Source organism: Amblyomma maculatum, chromosome 1 (assembly GCF_055883805.1).
Source record: "Amblyomma maculatum isolate TAMU_Amacu chromosome 1, ASM5588380v1, whole genome shotgun sequence".
Lineage (NCBI taxonomy): Eukaryota > Metazoa > Arthropoda > Arachnida > Ixodida > Ixodidae > Amblyomma > Amblyomma maculatum.
The window spans coordinates 111,621,294-111,647,836 of NC_139344.1; the positions used below are offsets into that span (position 1 = coordinate 111,621,294).

At 43.5% G+C, this 26,543-nt stretch overlaps 1 protein-coding gene across 1 annotated transcript in view; it reads left to right on the top strand.

The window, feature by feature from the left end:
* Positions 1 to 26,543, top strand: part of LOC146203500 (protein qui-1) — a 587,371-nt gene that overhangs the window by 413,122 nt on the left and 147,706 nt on the right. The gene's annotated exons all lie outside the window — the stretch shown is intronic.

The window sequence follows — 26,543 nt, forward strand, 5'->3', positions numbered from 1 at the left end:
GCATGCAACGCCTCTGTGCCACCTTTAAACGACAGGCCGTAAGCAAGTTTTGGCTCTATTTCTGCTGTGTTTCAAACGAAGAAAAGCTCAATGAGATGAAGGATGAACCGGACGGAATCCCCAATCATAGAAAGCGTTCCAGAGAGCGAGTTCACTGTGCATGACATTAAAATTACGGTATACCGCAAGGAAACTAAATAGGCTGGAGGCTCACGAGCACCCCCGAGTTTCATGTCTTGCTTACTTTCTCAGGTCCTTGTTTTGTGTTTCGCAATAATTTTAAAATCGTGTCGTACCAATTCGCTCCGGACTGCTATTTTCAGTTATTGCGGTATGCTACGCATCGTAGATAGCGCAAGAAAGCACATGTGGGATGAATTCATAAGTATAGAGTTTGAAACATGGAGAAACGTTGGTTTCTCATCGCGTTTGAATATGAGTGAGGACACTCTAGTGTTCAGCATCATTTCGACAGCAATTAGGATTTTATTGAATGCACTGCGAAAATCACGTTGAACCTGGGCAGTTCGAATTAAAGTGCCTCTTGTTTTTGGTCATGCGAAGGAACGAATTTTGTGAGGACGATGAAAGAAAAATAAAAACAGCCTTACAAGCAATTTAAAGTGAACAATCGACAAATGAAGATCAAGTAACATATAAGGGTGTTACCATGTTTGCGCAATGCGTTACTACGGAAGCATAGAGTTATGCAAAACTTATCCTAATCTAGTAGTGTTAGTAGCATTAAATTAATGCTGGGATTGGAGCTCTTTTCTACACGCCGAAATAACTACCGGGTAGAGAATTGTTTGTAAAATTTACGATGTAAAAATAAAAACAAAGAAATTTATTTGTTCCCACCGCATTTCAAGTCTAGTAGATTTGATGTATGCATGAAAAAATCAGAGAAATGCAATGCAGAACTAACACTTATCAAAACTTTTTTTTTTATTTCACTATCAATGCATGATTGGAATGGGCCACCTCAATTAACTGTCTAGTGCCGATTCGGGTCAATGTTCCGGGCCCTCTTAGACGTATAGATTAGTGCAGTCGTCCCTCTAATGATTGCTAAGTCATGCCTTGTAGTTTCTTCCTTTTTTTGCTATTTTACTTCTGTTTACCTGTTTTTAATTTCACAGGCCTTTTGTCCTGTTCGTGTATGCTCTCCCTTTGCAACAATATGTTCTGGTACTGCAGGTGTGTACAGTAAGTAAATAAATGAATAAATAGAAAATATCATAAATAAATAAACTAAATGTTGACAGACCTGAGCAAGTATAATGGACCGAGTAGCTTACTCCCCGCTGCGTACAACGTATCTATAATGATCTTCGGAAACATAACTAGAATAGCAATGTACTTCAGTGAATCCAGGGATCAGGCTAGATTCCGTGCAGAAAGGGTGCTGGAGAAGGAACCTTATATATTCAACCGCTCGTGAAGTTAGATTAATACGTGCAGATTATAACTATCCCCACTATACCTAATATCCTTGCTGAATTTAACCAAGCTTTTAAATGGAGGGCGGGTCCTCCTTGCTCCAATAAAACCAACTGATGGCTGTTGAGAGGCGCTCGGCCTCGTACGTAGTATTTTTCTTTCGAGAAAGGTGAGTAAATATTAAGTAAAAATTAGTTATGTTTTAAGCTATTTCTTGCCTTGAGGAACGAAGCGTCAATCAACGTGTTGTGTATTGTCTCTACAAACGGCTAGCATTAACGTTTGCATTAACGTACATTTATGTAGGTTTATTTACTGGCCATTTTTAGCCGTCGTCTTAAAAACTTGATTACATTTACCTGCGACACCCGTTATAGTTTTAATACATTGATAGTTTATTCAACTGATATGTCGCCATTCAGGCAGTTACTGCGTGAACAGATGTAGGAGAAGGCATGTACAAAATTCCTGAAATTCATCTGCGCGGACTATGCAACATTTATATTCCGCCGCAGAATTTACGAGCTTATGTACCAATCAGAAAGGGTGGCGGGCTACATAGAACAACATCTCAGTTTGTATTCTCGGCGTATTTGAAACAGGCATCAAGGGGGCTAGATTATGAATAGCTGCAGACAAGGCTAATAAAGAATTGATTTGAACCTTGAATTTTCTGATGACGTTAGCCTCAAATAAGCCATGGGAGAACCTGCGGCGCATATTTGAGTACTTAAGCACCTATAAGGGCTTAGGTCCTCAAAGCCTTCGGTCGGACAATATTGAATACAAAAAAGACAAAAACGATTTTCATCAGTAGAAGCAAAGAGCAGTTCGCGATATGAAGGAAGTATTGCAGACGTTAAGATAGCATATCTATCTAGGCGCATAGTGGGGCGGCTGATCCAGACCATAACAGGCAACTAACCAAAGGAACGGGGCGAAGTGCATTTGACAGGTATTCGCAAATCATTAGTAAAATCATGCCATGTTATGTAGGATAAATAATAATGGTATATTTACTGCGCTGTGATAAGGGGCTGAAATTTGGAAGGGGGCGAAAAGCTTTCGAAATAAATTGAGGAGAAACGCCGTGAGCAATAGCCAGGAAAATTATAAGGGTAACATCAATAAATAGGACTAGTCTAGAATGGTTGAGAAAATAAGCGCGAGTTGATAGGAGTATTATCCTAGTTGAAATCAGGAATACGCTACTTCACTCCACTTCACAATGAAAACTACCGAACTCCATTGCAAATATCGTTTCCTACAGTCACCACCCAAATTCATCTTAGCAGTGATATATGCCGCTTCGTTAGCATAAACAACTCCACAGTGTATACGGGTATATCAGACTGGATTTGGGATATCCAAGGAAACACCTTCTATTTCAATTAGGACTTTTTATTAAAAAGCTGCCTGCAACAGCTTTTAAGAAAGTTCCTCTGAACATGAAATCGTTTAAATTACCGCTGAAATGAGTGGATTAAGGCCAACCACACACAAAAAAAAAAAAAACAATGTTCTAACAAACTTTCATTGACGAGCATATTATTAAGACAATGTATATTTCACTTTCTTCATGAAAGTACCTATCATTCGTAGTTTTTTAATGCCGCATTATGTAAAAAGAAAAGAACATCTGCGATTCCACGGTTTTTACAAGACTGATACTACAGCATAAGAAAATAACCATCACTCTGCCCGTAGCGCTTTCTAAAAAGTAGATTGGGAGGCCCGGGGACAGCAGGATCGTTTCCAAATTTTCCCGTTTTAGACTGAACGATCATTGGAAGAAGGAAACGACCTGCGTGCGAAATATTGCGATCGTTGTTGCACGAAGCATCCTTGAGCATACACTGCTCTCTGTTATGTGTACCTTTTATTTCAGATTTGGTGCGTAAGTGGAGGCTGCGGGAATAGCTCGTTCGCACGTGGAGTAAGCTAGGTGTACCCAATACATATTTTAAGGTCGTTGGGTGAATGTGTAGAGGGTAGTCCTTTGAGATAGAGTAGGTTTAAATCGTAAAGGTGATTACCTTTAATGTGCATATACGCGCACCCATATGGCTGGAAACAAAACATATAGGATCATTTCCACGTAGAATGGGCTCGACATTGCTCTCGGCGATCTTAGTTTTCTTCTAAGAAAATCATGGTATAAGCTGCTATGGTTGTAAACATTCTCCGGCTTATTTTTGGACAAACAAGTTTTCGTACCATGGCCACTACTTTACGTTCGTATATTATAGAAAATATAATGCGAAAAGTGTTTACAACTTGAATTTTTTCATCATGGCTTTTTCGAATTTTTGTTCAAGGTTCCTCAGCTAAAATAACCAAGCCTTTAGAATGATGGCTCGTACTGCCCAGCAAAACGAGATCAAGGATGATGAGAAACGCGTGATCTTGTCTGCAGCATTTTATTTGTTTATCCGAGGTGAAATAATTTTCTAATGCTAATTAGCTATCTTTTAATTATTTCCAGCAATAAACGAAGTGTTAATTCAGAAATTTTCGACCTTCTTGAAAAACAGCTGGCTACAGTATTCAAATCAAAGTACCAGCTGTATCACCTGTATCATGTTTCTTCTTTCTGAAGAAAAGAAGATTCCATCTTTCGTCCTAGCTCCTGGCTGAAAAAGCATGAAATAAAATAAATACACACTTCAGCAGTGTTAATGTTCGCGAATGAAAATCTTTATTTCCTGGCAGCGCTTTTCAGCAACAACAAAAGGATACGCAGCAATAATTTGTACGCATTGAGAAAACATGAATTTCGTCACAATATTTTAAATCACGTTTCTCGCAAAGAAAAAGGGCTCTATTTCTGCGCAGCCGAATATGTGCACGTCTGTCCTTGGAAATGAGCACGTCACCACCTGCTGACGCATATTTCTCGCCCAGTACACACGCAAACCCCCCAAGCTAGGGAGCCCTTCAGAGAAAAGATGCTTTTCTCTCTGAGTAGGTACCTAGGACTACACGATTTTTTTTTTATTGTGTGCGTTATCCTTAAGGCTAGTAAAATAAAAAGAAAACCTTTTCGTAAACACTGGTTTGCTGTAAAGATTTCAGTCAGCTGATCTTCAAAACTATCTACAGCTTCCAATATTACACTTTCTTCTTGAATCCGATAATTCAAAATTAGTTAATTAAACGTTGCACACTAATTACATTTGTGGAGCGAGAAGTATACTGCAGAATAAACAACCCGACTCTCAAAGGTCACCATGTGGTTACGACATACTGAGACAGTCCATCCTGTTGAAAGCTTGGTTAGGTCTAGCTTTGACACCCGTTATTAGAGTTTCAAATGACTTTTTTTCTTGCCAAAAACATAAAACACCGAAAAGAACTAAGCTAAAACTAAGGCAAGCGAGAGTTTTAAGTGCGAAGTTACTTTCGCACTGAACAAGTAGTATGAGGCTGATTGGGCTTAGACTAATAATGCTTAATTACGCTTTTGCAGTTGTAATTACGGCCGGCATGTCTTAATACAGCACTACTGTAATGTGATCTTGCAGGCCTTTAGCTTAGCTAAGGATATTAGGTTTAACCAGCCCTAAAACTGTGAGGCGTAGGAAGGCATAGTTACGCCAATATTTGTTCAGACTCGTTCAGACTTCCTTTCCGAACGTGTGCTTCACACGAGTTTAATTAATGCTAATTAGGCCTGATTACCTCTTATCTTGAGCTTTGCTTAAGGACATAGCCATGGTAGTCACCACTCATAGTAACTCATAGTATAACCAGGTATAGCAAAGCCAGGCTTCGTTGTTGCCATAAAATCACTCGATTACGCGGACAGAAACCGGAAATCAGTGAAATCCATCTTGCTAGGCTAGAAATGATTTCGAACTAAAAGTGGAAAACATGGTACCTTGAGTTTTTTTTTATATATATTTATGCTCTCACTCTAGCCCTTTCAGTTATTGTCATACATTTTCTAGAAAAGAAGTAAACGAAGCCAATAAAATGTTTCAGAATCAAAAAAATGTCAGCTTGAAAAAAGGCGCCTTTTCCTGCATATTCAGCCCCCATTTGCATAGTGAAATGGCCACGGTAGTACATTTGCATTTATTGCAAGAGTGCTATCGGGAGGCTTTCTTGACAGAGAGAATGTAATTGTGAAAAATATTCCTTTGAAGATATTCGTGAGGAGTACCTGCGACTGGCCCGCAATATGAGCATTACGCTAGCGTAGTGTTCTAGAGGAGCTTCGCTCGCCCTGTGCACGCACTTAAGCGAGCGCCCCCACTGGAAACCCAACGCTTAGACGCGCCAAGTAAATGAAGCGCCCCAGGAGGAGTGCGCGAGCGATAAGACTGGGCCCCAGGGCCAAATTAAAACTCTCCTAGTTCTGAGGCGACGCGTTCCTCCACACGTGCAGGACTAAATGTTCGCCCACAGATCGAGATGGCGTGCGGCGGCGCAATTAAAAAAACGGCAACCGTCCACAACGATGTTGCCGTCTTCAGCCCATTTATTCTCGGTCCTCCTACCGGCCCTATAGGGATGTTTTGGCAAATTATAATGCGCACGTGCACCACGAGCCGACGTATATGGTGCGGCGTTACGCGCGTACAGATGAATACTAAGAGTGAAGACAAGCGCGAGCTTGCGTGCTCGCAAGCCTCTGAAAACAAAGAAACTCGCGCTAGCGTATAGTAGTGGACTGGCTAGCGCGAAGAGGGGGACAGCGAGCCAGCCTCTTGATAAATGGCGCTCATATTTCCGAGAAGTGGGCGCTCGTTTTTGCCACGACGTTTTTGCCACGAGCGCGAGGTGACTCAGCGAAATCTCTGCTCGCTCCATTAACGCGCGCGGGCCGCCAGCTTTGGCCGGTCGGCTTGGCCCGCGCTCATATTCCCCGAGCGGCAGCGATGGCCGCCGTTAGTTTCCATTAGCGCGAGCAGTGCAGCGCGGCCGTGCCGTCCGAACGACGGCTCCTATCGCCGGTCAGGGACTCTGGCCGCGGGATGGCCGTTGCTGCTACCGTCGGGGTGGCCGACTCGCCACGAGGCTGGCCAGTCGTCCTCCTAAACGGTTCCGTCACGCAGACGCACTCCTTCCCACGCCGTTGCGAAATTCCAGTCGGTCTTTCTCAAGGCCACTTTATCGCTGAATGCAGTACCTGCGCTACGGAGAGCGGCCATGGCGTATTTTGTTCCATATGTCAGCCGTGGCTTTTTACTGCCTTTGTTTGGAACATCTGACAGGATTTACGATGCAGCAGTCGGGCGTTGTCCTAGAAATCTAGTTAGCGCCAAGTGCCCTTTCCACACCGAGCGAACGGCACGGTGAGCCCTCCGTCGCCGCCGCTTTCCCAGCGATGTCTAAACAAACCAACGGCAGCTAAGCGCCAACCTTTGTCAACACATTACAGCAGCCCCATGGCACTGGCGACTATACTGCAGTGCGGGTGAGCTCGAGTGTTCCACCAGTGCTGACAAAGTGCTCACGTTCAGCTAGTACGTTGCGAGCGCTGAGGTTTCGTTGTCTGCGGCCTGATTGCCTTCTATTTTCAGCACTGGCACCTTTCCGACTCCGTTGGCTACAGTGAATCGGGTCACTGCGCTTACTCCTCAGAGGAGCTTGTCTCGAGGCAAAGTTAGATGCATCGCAGGAAACGAGGATGCATCGCTGCCACGAACATACGTAAAGATGTGAGTGGCTGGGAGGGCACACTCTATAGTTGCTCAAAGCATCACGCGGTACAAAAACGTCTCGCATTTGTGCGTGTTTTTTTTTTCTTTTTTTTTTTTTTTTTTTTTACGTGCGGCTGATACCGCCGCGTACTATTGCAGTACACAGAAAATGCGACGATAAACTTCCATTCAGAGTGGGGTGTTAGAGCAACAGTTTGGTAGTTGAAAAATGTGACCTACCGACTTTGAAGGAGCTGTCTATCCAGAAAGCACACCCTAAGGTTTTCTAAACGCAAGTGATTTGCCATTACAAATTAACTTTATATTTCAGGCAGGCGTTATGTCGATTAGAGATCAGCGCTTACAAAGTTTACAGGATTACAATGTGCTCTCTACTGCAGACTCTACCTTTTAGCTCCAATTCGCTGCAGTCTTCGTCTCCCATAGGCCCGAAGCCGAGAGGAGCACGATGCCAAAGCCAGAGCTTAAACTAATGCCAATTTCCGTCCGAAATACTTCCAAATGAAAAAAAAAAATGACAGGAAATATTTCTAGCTTAATTCGACCTCTTCATCTCGAAGCTAGTCGTAAGCGCAACTGATACCTTAAATTGCCAAATGAAGCAGCGGAACTCTGAAAGAACCTCTTGACAATTCAGTGGCTAAGTAAGAACCAATGGTAAACAAGATATCAGCAGAGGTAACCGTTCCTATATCCAGAGTCACTATACTCGTGGACCTCATACCACCATGCGGATAAAAACTTCGTTTTAACTTCAAGTTGGGCAAGTTGGTAATGGCTTGCTGGAATCATTTGGGTCGTGTTTCTTGTGTCCGTGCGTTTTTTACTACTAACAAAATTATTCCAGCATGCGGATAAAGTGCGTTTACGAAAAAAAAATGTGTTAAGGTATGAAGGTCTGGTTGAGAGCTGATGTCGTCTGTAAAAAGTGAAAGTTCTGTATCACAAGGTGAATTCTTAAATTCATGCTGACTAGGATGAAAAAAAAAAAGTTGTTAGAAACAAGTAAATGCTCCATCAGTTTAGAGTTTAGGCCATAAACTTGCAATGAAAATTGGCCGATGCCTTTTTGTCATTTCGAAAACAATTCACCTGCATAAATGATTGTTCATCTTCCTTTTCTGAAGTATCGTCTGGCGTTCCCAAGGGCAGTGTTTTGGGCCCTTTATTATTTTCAATATATATTAACGGTCTATACCTACTCAAATTACCTCGACTATACGTTTGTCTGCTGACGACTGTATTATATACCGTAAAATTTCTAATCCACCTGATCACCTTGCTCTACAGGAAGACCGGGACCATATAACAAACTGCTGTAGTAATTGGCTAATGACAGTTAACACGGACAAATGCAAACTCATGACTTTCAGCCGCAACATATCGAATTCCACTTTCACCTATTCGCTCAATAATCAACGAGTTTCTGCGGCGTCTTCATAGAAATATCTTGGCATTCATTTCACCGCTAATCTTTCCTGGTCGACACACATAAATAAAATCACAGCAAAGGCTTCACGTACTCTCGGATATCTAAAACGTAATCTTCACGCTGCGCCTTCTGCCACTCGAAAACTTGCTTATCAGACATTTGTTATTCGCTTCACCTATCTGCTCGCCTCATCAAGCATACTTAATACATTGTCTTGAATTTGTACAAAACTGCACTGCACGCTTCGTCGCTCGCGATTATAACCATCATTCCAATGTGACCTAACATCAAGTTATCGCTATCTATTCCATATTTAGAATCACGTCGAACAATCGCATTTCTCTGTTTATCTCATAAAATGACATACAGTCCTCATGGAAACATGTTGCCTTGGTCAAAACCATGCCGTACATCATCGCTTTCACAATCACAATAGCTTCAGACACATTTTCGGTCTTACCAAAGCACTTAACTTGTCTGCCTTCCCACGTGCCATAAGCCTCTGGAATAACCTTCCTGACGACGTTACTAATACCAGTGATACTGCAGCGTTTAGAGAAATATTAACTGACATAAGTGCTTAATATTTCGTCTACATGCTTTTAAAAACCATAACGTTTTGACATTGTATAAAATCCGCATTATTACCATCTTGTTAGCTTCAAATGATGCTTATGTTTTGTCGTACGTAGCCTTATTTAAACTTTGTATAAGTGTTTCTTTCCTTTTAGTGTTTTGTGTTCAATACTTTCTGGTAACCATTGTGTAACGTTTTCTTTTATTTGGTGTATTTGCTCTTACATTTTGCTGCTTCATTTGTATGCCCCACTCACACAATATTCGTATGCATAAGGAGCCTGTGAGTTATTTGAATGAATAAATACATAGATGCATACGGATATTTTTTTGGTGGAACTGGAATGACCGTAGCAGTTTTCCTGTCCAACGGCACCACTCTAAATGAAAGGGACTGTTGAAAAATGTACGGCAGAATTACTTTGGCGATTTCTTTACTGTTTTTAGGTACAATGGCGTTTATGTCGTCAATTCCAGCAGGTGGAGTTAGTTACAATGTGCCGATTAATTTAAAAATGCCACGTTGTTATAACATTATCAGGCATCACATGATATTAAAGGTTAGGAAAATAAGATAGGCTGCCTTCAAACTCTTTGGTAAAAACTGAATAAAAGGATGAGTTTAATATTGCTGCAACTTCGATGTCAAGTATTGTCGAGTATTGTTATTAATTGCTTTGGTCATGGATCAATAGCCTTCGAGAATTGCGCAGTGATATTATTCAGCGTGTCAGGAAGCGAGGTTGAAAAGAATGATCGCTTAGTTTCGGCAGCTTGAGACTCAAGTATTTTGTCATTGCAGCTAGGTTAATTTGCTTGGAGATGCATAGAGGCTTTTCTTTTTTGTTGGAACGTTTAAATGTAAGCAGGGCGAAGACGACCGTTCGGTTACGGTAATGGTGGAAATATTGGCTTCGATCATCCGCTGTTTTTAGGATTTAAAAGTTAGCCAGTTATCTCCAACTGAATGGCAATAAAACGTACAAGTATCAAGAAACGAAAGACTAACATCGAGTTGAATTTTAATTAAAAGAGGTATGATTACCTGTATCATAAAGGGTTACTTCTTCGCTACTTTTCTCCGATATATATGTAACTTGAAACTCAGAAGTAGCCTGAATTACAGCGTTATTGCTAAGCGCAGGAAAAACGTAGTGCACAAAGGTTATCAGGATGTGTGGTGCGCAGGAGGTCGAGCGTGCTGGAAGACTGATCATTATGCTTTGTTGGCGTAGAGATGAGCTGCGGGAGGCCGAACGTAATACACATGTTAAGAAATACAGTTTCTACTTTATTTTTCGAAATTGTTCGTGCCCAGTTAAACTATATTATGGCTGGAAAGTTTAAATTTCCGACTAAAAGGATTAGTATGTTAGGAACTGACATTGTATATTGTCCTGGCTGTTAACCATCTAACTTTCGCGTTTTTCCTGGTGGCATGCAGCTCGCGAGAAATAGGCGCCATGAATAATGATCGCAAAATCTCGACAGAAGTCTACATAATTGTCTCGAAGTGGCGCTGTTCGTATTTGAAACTAGAAGTCGAAAGGGGATAGCAACTCCTCCCATTCGAAAGGTTCTCTTCTAAATGAGAATGCGCTGTTGCTTCTATAAATAGCTCTTTGCAATTCTCACCGCTGAGCGCTTAAAGAGAAAGAAGCCTTTTAACGGCAGCCTCCCACAGCCACCACGCGAGGGTTTATTTTTTTTTTTCGTTTTATATTAATTTGTTTGCTATATCGAGCCCTTCCCATATGACCACAGAGACCGTCATAGACGTTGAAGGCTTTTGAGAGCATATTCACCGCCTAAACGAAGTGGATTTACTAGGGCAGTGTGGACTTACGTTCTGGCTGAGGCAATGCATGAGGGCAGGCATCAGGCATCAGTATAGGCCCAAGCAGGAGGGGCAAAAACATGTTATCGATATATACATAAAACAAACAAGATTAGTAAAACGTGCAAATGCAAAATGCAAACTATTAACAATACAAAATGAAATACACAAATACAATGGTGTGAAAATGCAAAATGTAAACATAATAAACTTGAAAGAGAAACGTTCTTTTTGAGGAACAACAGTGATAATTTTTGCTTGCGTTATTTTCTTGGTGAGGTACGTTTCGTAAGAGTGGAGCAGGATGTAGCACGCACCAAGTATAATTTGTCGGGTGTGCTGTCCGAAATTTGTGCTCGAAAATATCCACAAACTGCGAGATTTGCAGAATTCGCCAAGTGTTGAGGTCACCAAAATTAAGTCGTGTACAATATTACAGTTCCAAAGTTCGCACGGCACGTAATTTGTGTTTATTTTGTTTTATTTATTTATTTATTCATCAGAAGTCCGGGGACATTGCATGAGGGGTGGGCTATGAAATTTAATATGAATACAAAATATCTTCGATGGCGGTTTTGTATTGGCTGAAGTTGGTGATGATTGCCACTTCGGATGGAAGACCATTCCAGCCTGGAGCTCTTTTCAAGAAGAAAGACTAATAATATGTATCGGTGAGGGCTTCCATTGGATAGACGGCGTTAGGATGAGAGCTACGAGAAATACGATGAGCGCGTGTGATATAGTTTCAGGATCAAAGGTATGGTAAAATTTGTTATATATAAGAAAAGACGAATGATCTTGTGGCGACAGGCCAATGTAGGAAGGTTAAGCCGAGATTTAAGTGTGGAGACGATGGTGTGATATGAATAGTCGGAACAAATAAATCTTGCAGCGCGATTCTGGACGGATTCTAGAGTTTCAATAAGATTAGTAAAAGAAGGATCGTACGCGGCGCATGCAAACTCTAATTTCGACCGTACAAATGTTAAGTAAGCAAGCAGTTTTATTGAACGGGGTGCTAAGGCCAGGTTACGCGTAAGTACCCTAAAATTTGGTTAGCTGAATTAGTTATATGGTGAACGTGTTGCGACCAGGTGAAATCTTTGCTCAAGTGGATGCCTAGATATTTTTAGGAGTCTACTGATGATATGGGGATATTGTTTATGGTATAAATGGCGTCCAGGTGATTGCGACAGCGGTGGAAAGAAAGAACAGAGGTTTTAGTAGAATTTAATGACATTAACCAAGTGTTACACCGCTCTTAGATGCGTAAAATGTCTGTTTGAAGCTTGGTTACATCGGACGGGTTAACAGACGATAGATGGCACAGTCATCAGTGAAAAGGCGGATACTAGAACTGATGTTGGAGGGAAATCATAAATATAGGTAATAAATAAAAGGGGGCCTTAAACAGTGCCTTGGAGAACACCAGATAAAACCGTGGAAAGACATGACGAATGAGAATTAGCGTGACCAAATTGATAGCGGTCCAACAAAAAAGCACTAATCCATTCCACAACCAAGGATAAAGGTTTAGGCGTGAAATTTTAAGAATGAGGCGTGCATGAGGAACTTTATCAAATGCTTTTTCAAAGTCAATGAATACGGCATCCGTAGGAATGTTTAAATGAAGGCATGCATGTATGTCGTTAAGGAAAAGAACTAGTTGTGTGTCGCAGGAATGACCCTTGCGGAAGCCATGTTGGTTAGGATGAAAAAAGTTAAGCGATGTTAGAAACATGGCAGTATGGGAATATATTACATGTTGCATAATCTTACAGCAAACGCTTTTTAGGGAGATTGGCCTGTAGTTAAGTAGCGATGATTGGTTAACTTTTTTATAGACTGGAATGGCCTTTCCAATCCGCCAGTCACGTGGTAGCGAGGACGAAGAAAAAGACTGGTGGAAAATGAGAGATAGTACGTCACCTCACATAATTTTAGTATTTTTCAAGATTTTCTGGTTGATGTCATCAACACCGGCAGTTGATGAATCGGGCAATGATTCTATAATTTTCACTATTCCATTTGGCGCAAAAATGATGTTTTCCATAGAAAAGTTGTTAAAACAAGAGAGTTCAGGAAAGTTATCAAGAGATTCTTGAGTGAATACAGAGCAAAACTACTTATCTTGAACATTTGAGGCGGAGTATGGAAGCCCGGAATGATCAGTTCATGCGATTGTGCTAGATGTAGAGGGAGAAATAGTTTGCCAGAAGCCTACTTATCTTGAACATTTGAGGCGGAGTATGGAAGCCCGGAATGATCAGTTCATGCGATTGTGCTAGATGTAGAGGGAGAAATAGTTTGCCAGAAGCGCTTTCGATTATTATGCAGCATGTTTGGCAAGTCTGTAAGTAAAGTTGCAGCGGCTGAGGAGTGCAGGGGGCGGGAAGTCGTTGGCGGGAGGGGCGTAAGTCTTTATTCTGCCTTTTGTATTTTTAGCGCACGGCTCGCTCTCCCCGCGGATAGTGATCTTCCAATCAAGGAAGAGGTCTCCTCGGGAACGTGCTGCAAGTGAGGACAATAGCTGGTTTGCTGCTGTCTATGCCTTATTGAACAGGAACCCATTCCACGAGGACGTGCAGAAGAAGAATGAGAAGGGCACTCGCTCGCCATATGTGCACACACCCGAAAACACAACTTACTCCCGATGTAACCACTTGGTCATTCCGAAGGGCAAGAGCGATGCTTCCAGTGCTACTCAGCGGCCGAACTCTCAAGACACCCACACACAAGCGACTAATAGCCAACGCTACTGCAGTAGCACGGTGACAGTGCGCATGGCCAGAGTGGTTACCGCACCCATCGCCTATTCATCTCAGCATTCCGCGCGTGCGCATTGTCGCCCCGCTATTCTGAAACCCCTATTCCCCTATTCTGAAACCCCCTAATCTCGTTTCACATTACCTTCTCTGCCTCTTTTTTTGTTATCCAAAAAATGACAGCGAAACAGAGAAAAAGCATGACGGTGTCATATGATGTAATTTTTAGCTAGACATCCAAATTTGCTGGGAAACTGTAGCTTGTGTTTCCAGAGAATCGTAAGAAAGAGTAACAAAGAGTCGCATGCAGATAGACAGGTGTAATGAACTGCTTTTGGTATGTTAACTAGGCGCAAAAAATTCACACTTTTATGTGCATATATCTTACGCATCTCTGCGCGCAATAGGGCATGCTGATGCCATAGCAAACGAAGTACGTGCTCAGTGAACAATAACTACTTTCTCCGTAGTATTACGGTCACCAAATTCAGTTTTTAACCCGCATTTTTATAACAAAAATGCAGGGGCTGGCGAGCCTCGAAGGATGAAAATGAGATAATATCGAAGGAGATAGCTTTGACGGTATACAGGGGCTTCTCAGGCAAATTGGTGGGGCTGAATTTCTGCAGGCGCCACTCTCCCTTTCAAAGCTGCTTACATCGAAGGCCGTTTCCAAAACACCTTTGCTGTCCCATTTCCCGGCCTCTCGTTTTTATACGTTGGCCGCTTTCTCTCTCGCTGTCTCGTAACGGAGGGATTAGGTGGTAAGCTTCTATTAACTTAACAAAAGTAGAGATTACATACCTAGAATCAGTGGTCAAGTAGTTTTTTCACGTGTGTATCTTTGCAGACTTGCCTTTCTCCACATTTTTGTCAATTTCTTGTCAATCTCACCACTTTATTAGATGTATTTGATAATATCTTGTATCCTATATATTCTGTTTGCTTTTCGAATAAAAAATCAGTTGTGAGTAAGCGCTCGTGTGTGTTTCCTTCTCTTTTTGTCCTTGTCTTCTTTGCGCTACGTTTTCCTAAAATGGTAATGCCCGAACCTGGAAATGAAGCAGGACTCTTCAGCGAAAGTAAGAAAAACAAATACAGGGAGAAATTTCGAGCAACGCAAGCGAGGCGACTGGCTGTGCTGTGCACCATTGTTTCGCAAGCGTAGCCCTTCCCGTGTGCCCGCATTTACTGCCGCGCCTAATCCCCTGTTCGTCACACTGTTGTTTTTCGAGCCCAAATTGTCTATTTCGGGCCCGACTAGTCCACTGCTGTGCGACAATGAACCTGACGGCGTTATAAGGCTCGGAAAGTCGTGTTGTCGTGAGCTCTTTTTCCCTGTCGCTGCTTTTGTCTCCACTAGCCAGGTCTTTTGAAAGGTTCGCAGCGGGATCCTTATGTTCCTTGAGTAATTTGCATTTAGAGTCACCCGGCAAAGTCCCTCACAAAGGTCTCAACGGCCGCGCCTATTTAGTGGCTGCTGCGCAAGTGACAGTGTGTGAGCGCGCTAAAATACAAAGAGCCTTTGCTTCCCATCGAGATGCATCCTTCCAGGCATATATGTCTAAAGGAAACGTAAAGCTTCGAGAACAGCAAACTTCGTCCCCGAAAGGGCTTTTAAACTGTACGCAGATCCCTGGAGGGCCCTTTCCTGTGTGATAGACATAACGTGTTACTAATTATTTTTTCACTACTAGCCCTTTTGCTCTCTACTAACAGAGCAGCTGTACCAAAGTTTACGTCGATGAAACGAGGTCCATTGTCTCGATATTGGTAAAATGAAATGCCGGTGTCTCTTCTTTTTGTTTCTTTTCATTTTTTGTACAAACCGTCACGCTGCGCTTATTTGCACAACCCTTTCTACAGACGCGACCTTTAGCATCATCATCATCACCAGCCTGACTATACCCACAGCAGGGCGAAGGCCTCTCCCACATTCCTCCAATTAGCCCGGTACTGTGCTAGCAGGATCCACTTGACCCCTCTGAACTTCTTCACCCCATCCACCCACCTAACTTTCTTCCGCCCCCTGCTATACGCTTTCTTTCCCTTGGAATCCAGTTTGTTACCCTAGGCGACCATCGGTTATCCTCTCTTCGCACTACATGTCCTGCCCATGTCCATTTCTTCTTCTTAATTTCCACTAGAATGTCAGTAACTTGAGTTATTTCTCTGACCCACTCTGCACGCTTCCTCTTTTATGTTACCCCTACCATTTTTCTTTCCATAGCCCTCTGCGTTGTCCTCAACTTATGTAGGACCCTCTTGGTTAGCCTCCACGTTTCAGCCCCATGGGTACCTACAGTTAAGATGCAACTGTTGTATGCTTTCCTCTTGAGCGATACTGGTAAGCTGCTAGTCATAACCTGCGAGTGCTTGCCAAATGCGCTCCATCCCAATCTTATTCTTGTTATTTCCTTTTCATGGTCCGGATCTGCGGTCATTACCTGTCCTAAGTAGACATATTCGCCTACTACTCCCAGTGCTTCGCTACCTAACGTAAATTGCTGTTCCTTCCCGAGGCTGTTGAACATTACCTTAGTCTTCTGCATATTGATTTCCAAGCCTCCCTTTCTACTTTTCCTGTCTAAATCATCAATCATTATTTGCAGTTCATCTCCTGAGTTCCTTAGCAAGGCAATGTCATCAGCGAATCGCAGATTACTCAGGTATTCTCCATCTACCCTTATCCCTAATTGCTCCCATTTCAAGTCTCTGAATACTTCTATGCAAGCTGTGAATAGTACTGGGGAGATCGTGCCTCCTTGCCTATAACACCTTTCTTTATAGGAATTTTGTTACTTTCTTTAGGGATAACTATGGTTGCTGTGGAGCCACTGTATTATATATATTTCGTTACACTTCAAGTACAGCTCGTCTACACCCTGATTTCGCAATGTCTGCATGACCGCCGAGATTTCTACTGAGTAAAATGCTTTTTCGTAATCAATGAATGCTATGTATAAGGGCTGGTTATATTCCGAGCATTTTTCTATTACCAGGTTGGTGGTATGGATATGATCGATAGAGTACCCTTACCGAAAGCCTGCTTGCTCTTTTGCTTGCTTGCAGTCTAAGGTAGTCCTGATTCTATTAGCGATTACCTTGGTAAATACCTTATACGTAACAGACAGCTGATTGGTGTGTAATTGTGTAATTGTTCAAGTCCTTACCGTTCCCTTTCTTATAAATTAAGATAATATTTGCGTTCTTCCATGTTTCTGGTACCGTCGATGGCATCAGGCACTGCGCATACAGGGTGGCCAGTTTTTCGAGCACGATATCCCCCCCCCCCCCCCAACCCCCTCATCCTTCAACAAATCTATACCTGATCCTCTCCAGCTGCTTTCCCTCTTTTCATAGTTTCTAATGCTTTCTTAGCTTCGTTCTTCGTCATTGGCGGAATGTCTGACTACTTTTACCTACCGCCAATCTCATTATTGTCCTGACTTCTTTGGCTACTGTACAGATTAGCATATAACTCCTCGGCTGCTTTGACTATCTTGTCTATATTCGTGATGACACTGCCCGCCTTGTCCCTTATCGCATACATCTGATTTTTGGATATGCCCAATTTCTTCTTTACCGCTTTGAGGCTTCCCCCGTTCTTTACAGCATGCTCAATTTCCTCCATGTTATACTTCCTTATATCGCCCACTTTGCGCTTATTGATTAGCTTTGATATAGCTAGCAATTCTGTCTGGCCTGTTAGATTGGAAGGTTTTATATTTTGGCGTTCCTAAATAAAATATTTCGTCTCCTTAGACAGCTTACCAGTATTAATACCGTTTCTTGGGCTAGGTAGTTCATACTTGTACTGTGAAAAACGGCGCCGAACTTAACACACCTTTTTCTTGTGGTGTGTTAAGTTCGGCGCAGTTTTTCACAGCTTACCAGTATCCTTCCTAACTATCCTACCACCTACTTCTACAGAGCGCTGAGTAATGATATCTCTGAAATTATTGTTCAATGCTTCTAGGGTAATGTCGCCATCCTCGGTTAGAGCTGAATATCTATTTTGTAGCGAGATCCTTAGCTCTTCTGCCCTCCCCCTCACCGCTAATTCGTTGATGGACTTCTTCCTGACTAATCTGTGTCGTTCCCTTTTCAGATTTAGACTCATTCGAGACCTTACAATCTGCTGCATCACACTTTCCCGATTACCTCTGTACACTGCATAATTGCGGGGTTAGAACACATTACCAAGTCAATTTTATTTTTAGTCTACCCGTTAGGACGTTTCCATTTGCTGAAGAAAGTGTTCATGATTCGTAAGTTATTACGCTCTGCAAGCTCACCTAGTAACTCCTGCCTGCTATTCCTAGAACCAATGCCATAGTCACCCACTGCCTGGTCTCCTGCCTGCTTTTTCCCTACCTTGGCATTGAAGTCAGTCACTCATTAGTACAGCATACTGTGTCGTTTCTTTCGGCATTGCCAATTCTACATATTCGTGCAAGCTTTAAACTGCCTGATCATCCTGACTTTTTGTGGGTGCCTAGGCCTGTACAACCTTCAGTTTATGCCGTTTATTAAGCTTAATTACAAGGCCTGCCACCCTCTCATTAATTTTATAGAGCTCATCTTTATTACCAGCTATATACTTATTGACAAGGAAACACAGTCCAAGTTTGTGCCTCTCTGAAAGGAGATTGCCAACCTTCGCTGGATCATGGAAAAAGCAAGAGAGTTCCAGAAACCCATCTACTTCTGCTTTATTGATTATGCGAAAGCGTTTGACTGCGTAGATCACAGCAGATTGTGGCAAGCTCTCCAAGAGATGGGAGTTCCAATTCACCTCATCTGTCTCCTCAGGAACCTGTATGAAGGGCAAGAGGCCACAGTCATAACTGGGCATGCTCTTACTGATTGGTTTCCGATTGAGAAAGAAGTGAGACAAGGCTGCATACTGTCGCCCTGCCTATTTAACCTATATGCTGAGGGCATCATGAGGAAGGCCGGTCTGGACGAGTCTTCAGCTGGAGTGAAGATTGCTGGAAAACGTATCAACAACCTCAGATATGCGGACGATACCACTTTAATGGCAGAAAGTGAAGTGGAACTCAAGATACTTCTGATGCGCGTACAGGAAGAGAGTGAGAAGTTTGGGCTTAAACTGAACATTAAAAAGACAAATATCATGGCGTCTTGCCCTACCAAGTCCTGGAGCATCAAGGGACAAGAAGTGGAAGCTGTGACAGATTACCCCGGAAGGAGACTGCAGCCATGAAATTAGGAGACGCCTGCTTCTGGGAAAGAGAGCCATGGCTAGCCTTGACCGCCTAGTAAAGAGCAGAGACATTACACTGCCAACCAAGATCCGTATAACTCGTGCTATGGTCTTTCCAGTTGTTATGTATGGATGTGAGTTGGACTGTGAAGAAGGCTGTACGCCGAGGAATTGACGCGTTTGAATTGTGGTGCTGGCGGAGACTCCTGAGAGTTCCTTGGACGGCCAGAAGATCAAATCAGTTGATATTGTCGACCATAAACCCTGACTGCTCATTGGAGGGTCAAATTCTAAAGTTAAAGCTCAGCTACTTTGGTCATCTGATGATAAGAGAAGAGTCGCTGGAGAAAGCTTTGATGTTGGGAAAAGTTGAGGGTCACCGGAGAAGAGGTAGGCAGCGAACGCGATGGTTAGATGGCATCCTCGAGGCGCTGCAGATGAAGTTATGTGATGTTAGGAAGATAGTGAGAGGCCGGAAAGCGTGGCGTGATATGGTCCATAGGGCCACGAAGAGTCGGACACGACTGAACGACTGAACTGAACTAATAAACCTCGATAACTCAGTATACATGCCCGTCCTTCAGTACAGTATATGCCTCATTCGGCCTCCTAACCTCAATAAGCCCTATGATATCCCATTTCATACCCACTAGTTCTAACAGCACGGCTAAACTAGCTTCACTAGCGTTAAACTTTGCCAGGGTCAGTTTCCAATGGGGCCCTGTCCAGCGGAGACAGAGATTCTTAGAACCCCATGCTGCGTCACAGGTCTGACCGCCGCCCTGGTCAGTTGCGCCGCCGCCTCTGGTGACTGAGGGCCGGGGTTAGGGCTAATAATGGGAGGTAGCGGCCAATTACTACACCAGGATGGCCAATTCCTGTTCTGGTGAAGGAGTGAGTTGCCAGAGTTGTTCACCGGCATCAGGTCGCACCCCAAACCTGTTTAAGCAATGCCATCGACCCACGGATATTTTTATCCGATGGAGAACCGTGCAGCACCTGGATTCGAACCACGGTCCTTTTGCATGCGAGATGGATGGTCTACCTCTACGTCACCGCTGAAAGAACGCACAAGTACAATATATTAGACTAGGCTCTGTCTAATATATTGTACTTGTGCGTGTTTTCGTTTTCATCTTCCGATATTTAATGTGATTGTTACATGTAATTTCTTTATATGAGGTGCGCACACACTGGCCAAAAACAATAAGAACGTTAAACTCGTTTTTATACATATAATGCGCAGGCCAAAAATAGTAAAATAACATTGGGTATTGTTCTGCACCGTGATTTGCATGTGATAGAAGTGCAGTGGCCCGGCTGCTTTATTACATGCTGCCTTCTAGTTTTCTGCTATGTAATTTTTTGTCCCTAATAATATGTGCATGTGAGCGCAGAAAACAACATTTGTGGTACCATCGTTCGAAACTTATGCCGGTGCGTCACGAATGAGTGCGCACATGGGTGTGTTCATTTTCTTATTTTAGACGTTGCATTCAAAGTAGGTCTGTCCTCTCCTGTTAGCTCTCTTGCACTTGCCATTTCTTTCGGCAGCTGTCTTCGTCGGTACGTGGGTTGCTCAAAAGCGCAACCCCGCCCTTCTTCTATAACCCTTTCTTTCACCCCTGAAGAAAGAAAGGAGCGACGCATTCTATACTGAACACGAGTCTAGAGGGGCAGATTGGTATCTCTATAGGAGAAGTAATACGGCTCGCGACGAGCCAAGTCCTGCGGAGATAGCCATGTCTCACCGGGGCTTGAACACAGACGCGCACAAGACCATCCACATCCCAATCTCAGGAGTCTCAAACGGCCTTTACGCGGTCTGCTGCAAATAGCCAACGTGAAGTACGTACCTACGACTCAGGCGGCACCGCACGACCATCAAGGAAATGATGAGAGCGCTTGACGTGACCCGGCCATCTGACACGTATATACTGGGCCGGCGCGGGCGTGCACACGTAGCAACTGATGGTCAATCGTCCTGCGCTCTTCCCGCTGATGTCCGGCGAGGCCGCGCTCCGAGGAATCATTGGCGAGAATCACTGCCCCGTCTTGTGTTTTGGCTGGCGCTGCGCAAGGCGCCATACATGCGGCGCGCACGAAGATGATTTCCAAATCGCAGGTTTCCGGTGGGATGCCAGCTTGTTAGCTTCAGATAGACAACGTGACCCGGGAAATCCGTGAAACAGATTACTGCTACCTGCATTACACCTTCGGGGCCCATCCCGATATTTTATTTCATACGGCTGGCTCGTTTCTATTTTGCTTCTTCTTTCCTTTCGCACTTCCTTTCCAGTTCCTTATTTTCTCTTTTTTGAGAATTTAGGTCGTTGAGTCTTTAGTCATTTTCAGGCATGTATAAGCAATACATGGCTAAGAAAATGGAGAAAAAAGGCTCTCTTTCGTGGCCGCTTCTCTTATTGTTGATTTTTTTTTTCCTATCCCATTAACTTCCCTGGACTTTCTGTTTTTATGCGTTTGATAAGCATTTCGTTTCTCTCAATGTACTTTCAAGTTCACTTTCTTTCTCTGTTTGGCTTTTAAAGGCGTAGGGAAACGTTGATTTTTATGTTGAGCGGAATAGAAAAATAATAAGCGTTCTGCGTTGTGCATTATCGTAGGTGACAAATAATACTGCCCATTGTTACGTTCGTTAATGAAGCACCAGTCGCGTCAAACGTAAATCGAGGCGTAAGGCAGGATGGAATTCCGTTCGCATTCTGGGTGCTGAAAAACTGAGGGCTATCAGCTTGATTGACGTGGGAGAAATGCGAAAATGTACACTTTTTAGACTACGTTCTGAGTAGTCAGGAGGAGCGCAGTTAAGTGTTTCGTTATATTCAAGTCCCTTTATGTAAGAGCCTTACACGTCTCCCCTTGGAAATGAAATGCGAGAATTCCCTCGCTCCGTGATAGGGCGACTCTTCTGTGGGTTGTTGGCAGGCGCTGCCGAGTGGCAGGAGGCGAAAGCTTCAGACACACGGCGGACGCTTCTTGCCGTTATGGCACTCCATTCTCTTGGGGATGTGCTAGCGGACATTTTAGTGGTAATACGCTCAGACGAGGAAGCGGAATGCATTTTCAATAACGCAGGGTAGTACGTCCGGGCGCTTACATTTCCGAACTACGCTTTGTTTACATCAGAAAACAATCATGTATTTTGCATACAATTTACAAATTGTGGTTTTGAACGAACCGAAGCGGCACATGGGCTATGGCACACGGCCTTGTGTTGGCCTCCAGATTAATTTAAACAGTGATGCGCACACTTGAGTTTTTGCATCTCACCTCAGTAGAAATAGGGTGCCACGTCTGTGTGCGAACCGGTGAACCTGCGATGATCAGGTTCGCCGAACCTGATCATCACCGAACGCCGAAGTATCCACCGCTGCGGATACTTGCACTTCTGCGAAACACTGTTCGTCGCACTGATCGCCACTACAAGCACTGTATAGACGAAGCGAAAATGGACTTGTCTGCAGAGACATAGGTAGGGAGATGTGTTGGAAAATTAACAGCGGACACTAGAGAGGGACAAGGAAGACAGCACCACAAGCGCTGACTCGTAACTAAGCGTTTGTTCACGAAACGCAGAAAATGTATACTCAAAGGTAAAAAAAAAAAAAATACAAAAACCAATGCAATCACGCAGACGCGTCCAGATATGAAAACTGCCAAAACGAGTAAAAAGGAGTTCGGACGTGCGAGACAACTGCGCTGCTTCGACCGCGCTGCTAATGAGGCGAACATGAAAAGTGTGGCATTGGTCATTCCAATGTCCCACAAGTACAACCAGTGCGTATGCGTATCAGCTGGTAGAGCACGCTGCGCAAAAAAAAAAAAAAAAAAAAAAAAAAAAAAAATCAATGTTTCTGGTAGGCCGTGTGCTCTGTATTATTTTCGGGGAACTGTGCGTTTAAGTGACAAGCAACCATCACGGTCTCACTCGCTTTTAGGGAGCAGAAGAGACGGCGGCATGAGAAAAGCTACACTTGTCATTCTCATTACCATTACGCTTTACCCTTTCCTCTTAGTTGCGGCCATTTTTACTCTTTCTTTCGTGAGTGCGTAAAGGGGAAGGGCGGAAACGGGGATCAGGCCATCCAGAACAAGCTCGTGCATTTTAACGGGAGAGCGAAAAAAAAAAAACAATTGTCTATCAGTGGCGTGGGCGTCGATCGTTTCAAGCCTCGAAAAACTGCAAGCATAAGTCTTGCAGGTGGTGGGTGGTAGGTGACAAACACCGGTTATTTTAACCCCCATTTGAAGCTTCATCGCCTCGAAAAACGCCGATCATTCCTCTGGAGGGCGGCATAAGAGTGTCCACTTCTCTGACCACAAGGCCATGGTGGTTCTTTTGAGCTCGAAACCTCCATCTGAAGGCAATGTCGGCGGCTGCAGAATATCCCGTGTGTCCTATAGACCACCTAAAAGGAAATTGCCACTGCACAATAAATGATTAAGAAAACGACCAATAATGTCCTTGTCATTTCTTTGCATAATCACGTAGACTGGTGCAAAAAAACAACGCCCTCGCGTATATACCGCATGAATCTCATTGATCGTCTGTGAATTTTGTGCTAATGAACTTAAACATTGTAACATTTCAGGAGGATATCATTTGCTCATGGAACCCGCCGCTGTGGCTCAGCGATTAGGGCGCTCGACTACTGCGCCCAAGGATGCGGAATCGATACCGATCGCGGCGGCCGCTTTTCGATGTAGGCAAAAGGAAAGGCGCCCGGGTGCTGTGCGATGTCAGTGCACTTTAAAAAAGTCCACGTGGTTGAATTTTTCGCAGCTATCCACTACGGCGTATCTCATAGCCTGAGTCACTTTGGGACGTTATACCCTAAAAACCAAACCAATCTTTACTCTTGAGAAAGAAGAAGTACATAAAGCTCTCTATCCTTTTCCATTCTTGTTTCAAGAAGAATTATTCGTATACTATCTTATTATGTACCAATATCTCAAAAGCCAAGGCCAGTAACGCATTTAAATCCCTGCCGCGTGCAGCACTATTTTGCGCTCAAAGAACAAAAAGAAGGTAAGAAGTCAGGAATAAGTCGCGATTTTTCAGCGAGGACAGCGAATTTTGATTTACGCGGAAAAGTGACGCGTCAGCGTGAGCAGCTAAGACGTCGTTGGAACTGTCGTTGTCGCCGACTGGGCGACCTTTTATAACTGCCTGTCTGTCGCAAGCACATAGCGCACAGCCTCTGTTATTTCAGCAGGGGCTCGACATCTCGAGCTGCAAAGCGACTGTCGATATGCATTACCATTACCAGAACTTTCTCAGAAGCAAATACTAAATAGTAGGTAGCCTTCAAATGATCTAAAAAAAAAAAAAAAGAACTACTTCAGAAAAGTCAGAATGACTGAGCTACCAGGGTTCTCGTAAACAAGGCATCCCGAATAAATAAATAAATAAAAAATGATGGAACAATACTTTTTTTTTATGTTGCGCAGGAAGGAAATTAAACCAGCGTTGTTACAGCCGCGTAGAGATGGTAACATCATTTATTGCCGGTAACTTTCTTAATTGTTTAATTAAATTAAATTTCTCAACTGCGTCCATATGCTCGAATATATTGAATGATAGTGTTTTGGAGCATCAAACTTGCGCGTTAATGGCGCGCTTTTTTTAATCCCAACCATATCGTCAATGTTAGTTCCGCGTTCCGAAGAAACAACCAATGTCTCAAATACTCGCTGCGGAGTCGTGTGCTCCAAATGCTTCGCGCCATGCAGGGCTCCCTTAAATGGCATTCGGCAGCCCAGTTCCACCGGAAGGCCGATGCTTTGGTAATGGTTGCACTGCAACTTGCACCATCACGGGTGCCGACTGCCTGAAGCGGACGAAGGAACCATCACAGACATGTAGGCCTGCCGCTGCAAGGGGGCGTTTAGCCACGGCCACAGCTGATTTCGTTCACTGAAACCCCGGTTGATAGCCGCACAATCTTGTCCATGGCATTGATCGTGGCGCGCGATTGCGCCAGTCACGTGACATTTTTATACTTAGCAGGTTTTCTTTAAAGCTAAGAAAAAATGTACACGTGAGGCTTTCTTTATCGGAAATAAAGAAAGGGGATTTCAGAAGCCGTTCTCCACTTGTCAGATCTCATTTATTGTCTGAAGGCAATAGCTACTCAATTAGAAAAATATCATAATTTCTAATTAGTTAATTGCAGAATAAAATTTGCCTGTGGTACACCAGGTAGCTGGAAGCTGTATACAAGTTGCTTCTCTGGCCTACCTTAACTGTTTTATTTTTTAATTCTTGGCTAAAATTAGCTTAGACACCCTATATATAGGAGCAACGTTGACGTGCTGCCAACGGTCATGCGTTAAGCACAGAAGGACGCCTCCAGTATATAGTGCTTTAATCAGTTTTAGCACCACATTGGGACGTCCGTATCTGCCAAAAGCAAAATATGTCGCATAACTGGGTAGTCTGTGATGACGTCATGCCGAGTGCCTACTGGTTTTCTAAACCCGGGCAATGTCGCATGCTGTGACCCCTGTCAAGCAATCTACTGGCAGAGGTGCGTGAGACGTGCCATGGCGTCCGCGTTTTAAGGCGATAGCGTTTAATGGCTCATGCTCGCGGCCACGATCGTGTCCGTTCGTTCGTCCGTAAAGCTTTCGTTAAAGTGAGAGGCGGTTGCTGGCAGCTAGCATGGCCGAGCACTAATTGGACGCAGTGCTTCCTGACATTACATCCATATCCCTCCAATTAAGCCCGTTCTGTGTCAGCTGCATCTACTTGAGGCCCACAGACTTCCTAATCTCATCCGCGCACGTAATCTTCCGCCGCCCCCTGCTACGTGTGTCTTCTCTTGGAATGCAATCTGTTACCCTAAAGAATTATCGGTTTTCTTGTCTTCGCATTACATGCCCCTGCCTAATCTCATTTCTCCTTGGTTCCGAATATGTCATTGCTTTGTCATTGCTGTCCCTTTGCTTTATGTACATAATTTGTCTTTTCATAGCTGACTCTGTTCTCCTCAATTAAGGTGGAACTCATGTATTAGCCTCCACATCTCTGCTCCATATAGGCTAGGGCCGGTGGTATATAGCTGTTCTAGACCTTTGACTCAGGATGTTGTCAAATGCTCTCCACTCCATTATTATTCTAGTTATTCCACTCTCGTGCTCCGCATCAGCGATCACTACCTGCTCTAAGATTTAAAATATGCATCCTGACATTCGATATTTCGGACCGCAGTGCCGATTACGACAGTTAAGGACCGAGGTCCAGCTTTTATGTTGACGAGTTTCAATCTCGCTATATCATATTGCTCCCTAAAGTAAAAAGAAAATATTCAAGGACGATCAGTGAAATTCACGCGCCGTATACACGAGAGGGTTGCTTTTCTGCAGAGTGCTGCATGGTTCTGTCATCGCCTATGCAAATCAATCACAGAGACATTACAGTGCCCGTTTGTGGATCGTTCATTGCGCTGTGTCAATTTCCTTTTAGGTGACCTAGGTCAAATGGGATGTTCAGTAGCCTTCGACATTTCTTTACGGTGAAGATTTCGAGCTCAATGAGATCATCGTAACCTTGTGATCAGAGCATGTG